The following is a 6270-nucleotide window of genomic DNA, read 5'->3' as shown; positions in this document are numbered from 1 at the left end:
CGAGGCAGGAAGTTCCCGGCCAGAGCGCTGACGTCAAACGTCTGATTGGCCAGCGCTCTGCCTTTCATTAGCGGTGACAGGAAGTTCCTCCCTCGTCGCTATGGATGCAGAGACACAGCGTGACCTGGAGCGCAGCGGCGCACTAGAGCACCCAGGAGGCCGGCGATGAAACGAAAGGTAAACATATCATGTTATATTATATGTTCACCTTACCTTCCGTTCCATCGCAGGCCTCCTGGGTCTTGTAGTTCGCCGCGAGGACGTCGCGATGTACCCGGGAACTACAAGAACCATGAGACCGGCGGTGGAACGGAAGGTAAGGTGAGCATAATACTGTATGTGTGTGTGCGTGCGTGTGTGTTTGTGTGTATTTGTGAGTACATGTGTGTGTTTGTGTGTGTTTGTGTGGACTGCAACTGCGGGTCAGAGTGTGGTGGATGGACGAAACCGGAAGTGTGTGCGGTGAGAATTTCGCTCGTCCAGCAAAGCTTTCTCATAAAGCGGGTTACAAATTTACAGAAAGCTTTGCTTGTTAAGCGAAATTCTCGTTAAGAGGGTTACTTGTTAAGCGAGGTACCACTGTATTATTCATTTGCAACGTTTAAGTGACATGCCTCCTGTAAGGGAAGATTTGAAATGCATACCGTTTGTTTATATATTTTTCAGAAAAATAAAATCGGTGGTGGACGGGCAGCCCGCGGACGATCTGCGTTTTACCAAGGGGGAGTGTGATGCCCTGGACCCCAGGGGTCACAGAATAACATCACACACATACACACCCCCTTCCCTGGTAGAGAACACCCGTCAACAAAACCCTTGTTGCCTCCCTCCAGGGTCTGATGTCCACACCAGCTGGGGCGGAGCCAGGCGGTTGGACTCACCCACCGAGGAGTTCACAGGCCTGGAGGCGGGAAAAAGTCAGTTTTAGTTGGAGTTGAAGTGGAAGTTAGAGTTGAGGAGTGAGGTGGTGACTGTGTGTGTCTGGGTCGGAGCCCAGGCACCATCAGCAAGGTCGTCAGACGGTGGTGGCCGTCTGCAGGAGTTAGTGGACGTGTGCGGAACCGTAGGACCGGGGTTGGGCGGTGGCCTGCCGTTACCGAACCAGGGAGCGGAGTGAAGCTAAGCACCAAGGCAGGGTACTCAGACCCCCGACTAGGCTCGGAAGCCGTTGTAACGGTCAAATTCTCTGATTGCGGTCTGGACCTCAGGGGTTCATTCCCACCCAAGTCCCGTCAGAAGGCAACAGCCCAACCCGTCAGGATAAGAGCCACCGCCAACGGCCAGAGATCCAAGGGCCAGCGCCTGCGGCAAAACGGGCTCTCCCGACACGTACAAGCCGGGGAGCGGACCACCCCCATGGGAATCCATAGGGGTCAAACACTTACACACAGGTGCAGGGAAAGACAGCCGCCATCAACCCATCCGGGGAGAGTGAAGATGCCGCAGCCGACTGCGGGCCCCGTCCATCCAGCCGTTTGGTTTACCAGAGACTCTGTTATTGACTACCTGAGTGAATACTCCAGTGTCTTCCGGCACAGCGCTGCACCGTATCGCTGCCCCGCTGCCGCCCCGCATCGGCACCTGCACCTAGCCCCTACCCACCAACATCCATCCAACCAAACCTCTCCCCCAACCGGGGCCCCGGGACCAACCGCCCCTACCCACGGAGGGGCCAACACCTCAGCTGCTCCCCGCTATCGCTCCCGGGAACCCCCGTCATCAGCAGTGGTGGTGCTCACCATCACCACAACCCTGTGGGTGGCGTCACAACCGACATTCCACCACCAAACCTTCCCCTTTCACTCGTGGGCGAGGAGGCGCTGCTCGAGCCCCGGGTCTGGCCCCGTGCTCGAGCCGCCGAGGAGCAGAAGCACCGGACCCGAGCGCCAGAAATTCCCCAGGGCGAGCGGCGTTCCCAGAAACCCCTCTCCGCCCGCGACACAGGGGGAACAGTTCAAGGTCTTTTACTCACTGGTCACACACTACCGTTGGAGCACCGAGCTACGTTGCTATGGGCCTCCGCCAATCCCAGATACTTCGGAGGTTGTGGCCGGTAGTTCCTTCTGAGTTTCTCATTTCGATGGTTTCCCTCCACCCCAGCTCCTGGGCCGTGGAACGGATCACTGGTGCCTTCTGAACTCCCCACGAACCCTGGGATCCCCCCTTTTTTTCCTAAGAACCCGGGTCAAGCCTCCGGAATTCTATGTCCTTGCTTGCTTGTCTGTTCCGGAGTCCGAGCTGACTCGGACGCCGTATGGTGCTAACTTCCTTAAGTGTGTCAGATGGCTCCTCACTTCCCCTGTGGGTGCCCCGCCTCCCAGGTCCCTGAACTAGTGGGCATGAGGTCCCATACCTCGTGATGGTCACCCCAGCACCTATCCTAGTCCAGTGCCAGTGACAGAACCCCCGTGTTATGTGTTGGTTGAGTGTGGTTGTGGTTGTTACCGGTGGCGACCTCCTCCATATCCGCGATAAATACTGCACCACGGGTGAGGTGCAGTACCCTGTAGCGCCTGAGGCCGTAGGGGCGTCACACACACCCACACCGAATCACAGCACGTTCGCAAGCTGTAAACAAAGCGATACAGTGGAACTGCAAAATTTGGTTTACATAATAACAACTTTTCTTCCCTTTATGGGAGGTACGGACTCTTAAATGTTACAAACATTACACATTTCACATTTGTCACATGGAACCGGTTGACACCGTAAATGCATAACACATCGACATAAAACATTGTCTTTTAGGCAATAAACATTTTGCTTTCCTATCGAACTTTCACTTTCACTTGTGCAATTAAAACCTTCACTTTGAATATCACATAACGTTTTTTTCCATTCACAAAAAATACATTTTCATTTAAGTGCAACATAAGAGTGACAATTGTATGGGGGACCTACCTTGAACCCCCAACGTAGACTCTGAATGTGCTTATGTGGCGCCCTGGCCTAGCCAGGTCATCACAGATAACACACAAACACCCCATCCCCATTAGACAGGGACACCAGCCAAACACAAAACCCTTGTTGCCTCCCTCCAGGGTCTGATGTCCACACCAGGTGGGGCAGAGCCAAGCGGTTGGCCCCACCCACCGAGGAGTTCACAGGCCTGGAGGCGGAAAAAGTGACAGATCGAGTTTGGAGTTTGAAGTGAGAGGAGCAAGCACTTGGGTGTCTGGGTTGTGGCCCAGGCACTGACAGCAAGGTTGGCAGACGGTGGTGGCCGTCTGCAGGAGTGGTGAAGCAACACGGAACCGTAGGACCGGGGTCGGGCGTTGGCCCGCCGGTACCGACCGGGGAGCGAAGTGAAGCCAGCACACACAGGCAGGGCCATCGGACCCCGACCAGGCTTGGAGCCACCAACAATAGTCAAATCCGAATGTGACCGGAACCCCAGGGGTTTCCTAACAACCAAAGACCCGATAGTAGGCAACCGCCCACACCGTGAGGGTATACAGCTACCGCCTAAGGCTAGAGACCCAAGGGACAGCGCCTGCGGGCAAACGGGCTCCTCCGGTACCCATACACCGGGGAGCGGACTACCGTTGGGGATCCATAGTAGTCAAACGAGAATACAAAGGTGCAGGGAAAGACAGCCGCCATCACCTGTCCGGGGAGAGACACTGCAGCTGGCTGCGGGACCCGTCCATCCAGCCGTTTGGTTTACCAAGGACTTTGTGCATCTCTTACTGTGTGAGTACACCCGTGCCATCCGGCACCGCGCCGCGCTGTCCCTGCAACCCTGCACCTTACCAACCCTGCCTCCCTGTCACATCATCGGGCCCCGGGACCACCGACCCCTACCCACGGAGGGGGAAAACAACATCCCAGCTGCTCCCTACTATCGCTCCCGGGATCCCCGTCACCAGCAGCGGTGGTGCCCATCTTCACCACGACCCGTGGGTGGCGTCACGGACTAAATCCCCCAAACCAACCACCCCTTTCACTCACGGGCGAGGAGCGCCGCTCGAGTCCCCGGATCCGGCCCACCGCTCGAGCCACCGAGCAGGCGCAGCAGCGCCGGACCCGAGCGTTAGCGAGAGCGCAGCAGCGGCGGCGTCCTCCCCGCCCGCGACAACTTGGCGTCACGAACAGGATTGAACCCCTCTACTTACCAGTAGAAGTGCGCCTTGTGATCTCCGCCGGCGGTGTCCGGCCGAAAATTTTGAAGCGCCGACATCTTGGCGCGAAAATCTCCCGCTCGAGCGTCTTCTCCGAGCAGGGAGGGCGTGAAAGCGAAGCCACGCCTCCAACAAAACGGAAGTGCTGAAGAGAACCAAGGGGGGACGGGAAAAAGATGTCTGTGCCTAACGGAGCTGTTGGAGGAGCGGCGGTCGCAGCCGCATGTAACTAGCGCTGCAGCATGCAGGGACGCCAGGGTTCTGCTGAGACACGTTCCTGGATCCAGCCGCAAGATGTGCCAGGAGCTCCAGGCCCAAGTCCACTTCATGCTGGAGAAGTGGACGTCGGAAATGAAGGGCCTGGCCGCAACCGTTTGGGCATCCAAAGTGGAGGTGGTTTCAGAGGAGCGGGTAAGCGACCCATGCCCCTATGTCCCCAAGGGATCGGTCGATACGGCTGAGGGGCCCGGCCTGCTTCTGTCCACCACGCTACCTCCCTCACTGCCCATGCCCGGGGCCAACGCCCCGACCGACCCGTTACTCCTGCCACCGGTAGCGGAGCCCGCAGCGTCTGTGGGAGAGGGCCCAGATCTGGGGCCCCTGGGCCTTACCTTTGTCACCACACTGGCACCCGTCCCGGCTTCCATCCCGGCCGCGACGGAGATGACGATGGCCCCGGCAGTCCGCCCGGCCGCAACGGAGGCGAGACTCGCCCAGAAGTCCAGACACCCGGCCTCAGCTAAAGCACGGCGGGAACGCAGCTGTCAAGCGGCAGAGCAGGCCACGTCACAGCGGGGTCCCTCATTACTGAAGGTGCCGGTCGTAGCCGGCACGGAGGGACTCCAGCTGGGCCCGTCCCCCACGCAGGCTGATCCGGAGCGAGCCACTGATCGGTGGGGCCCACGGCAGTGTGAGAGGCCAGTCGTGGCCGGCGCTGTGGGCACCCAGGTGGTCCTGGCTCTTGGGCAGGAGAGCGGATGTGCATGCCCGCGTTTATTCTGAAGAGAGTGGAAGGGCAGCGGTCCACTGTTGTAGCCTGTTGTCCCCGTTGGGACCCTCAGCAGTGTGAGTGAATGACAATAATCATCCGAAAGATCATCTGATAAGCTACAGTGATTATTCCGGCCGTTGCCAGCAAGTTGTCCCCGGAGGGACTTTATGTGTTTACCACCTGCATGAGAGACTACTCATGGACATGGCCGAGAACTGGCAGGCCACCCACGAACTGGTGGGCATGTAAATAATTTTATGGGATGGAAGCCGTTGCCGCCTCCGGAGAGGCAGATTGGAGGAAGGGCCCACAGCAGAGCAGGCTGGGGCCCGGCCACCACCAGGACCGGTGGCCATCCTCCGGGGGTCAGGGGTCCCCCAAGGACGTGGGGTCCCCTGAAGTGACAGCCGGGTGCGAGTTACCGTACCCGCTCCCACTTGGGCCGCCTGAACCTGGACTGGGGTCAAGGGGTGCTGCCCACTTCTTAGGGGCATCCAACCAAAGACCCGATAGAAGGCAACCGCCCACACCGTGAGGGTATACAGCTACCGCCTAAGGCTAGAGACCCAAGGGCCAGCGCCTGCGGGCAAACGGGCTCCTCCGGTACCCATACACCGGGGAGCGGACTACCGTTGGGGATCCATAGTAGTCAAACGAGAACATCAAGGAGCAGGGAAAGACAGCCGCCATCACCTGTCCGGGGAGAGACACTGCAGCCGGCTGTGGGACCCGTCCATCCAGCCATTTGGTTTACCGAGGACTTTGTACATCTCTTACTGCGTGAGTACACCCGTGCCATCCGGCACCTTACCAACCCTGCCTCCCCGTCACATCATCGGGCCCCGGGACCACCGACCCCTACCCACGGAGGGGGAAAACAACATCCCAGCTGCTCCCTACCATCGCTCCCGGGATCCCCGTCACCAGCAGCGGTAGTGCCCATCTTCACCACGACCCGTGGGTGGCGTCACGGACTAAATCCCCCAAACCAACCACCCCTTTCACTCACGGCCGAGGAGCGCCGCTCGAGTCCCCGGATCCGGCCCACCGCTCGAGCCACCGAGCAGCCGCAGCAGCGCCGGACCCGAGCGTTAGCGAGAGCGCAGCAGCGGTGGCGTCCTCCCCGCCCGCGACACTTAGAGTATTCCAGATACTACT

The sequence above is a fragment of the Anomaloglossus baeobatrachus genome, chromosome 1 (assembly GCF_048569485.1).
Source record: "Anomaloglossus baeobatrachus isolate aAnoBae1 chromosome 1, aAnoBae1.hap1, whole genome shotgun sequence".
NCBI classification, from domain to species: Eukaryota; Metazoa; Chordata; class Amphibia; order Anura; family Aromobatidae; genus Anomaloglossus; species Anomaloglossus baeobatrachus.
The sequence above is the reverse complement of the archived record's forward strand: the minus strand, read 5'-3'. Positions refer to the sequence as shown.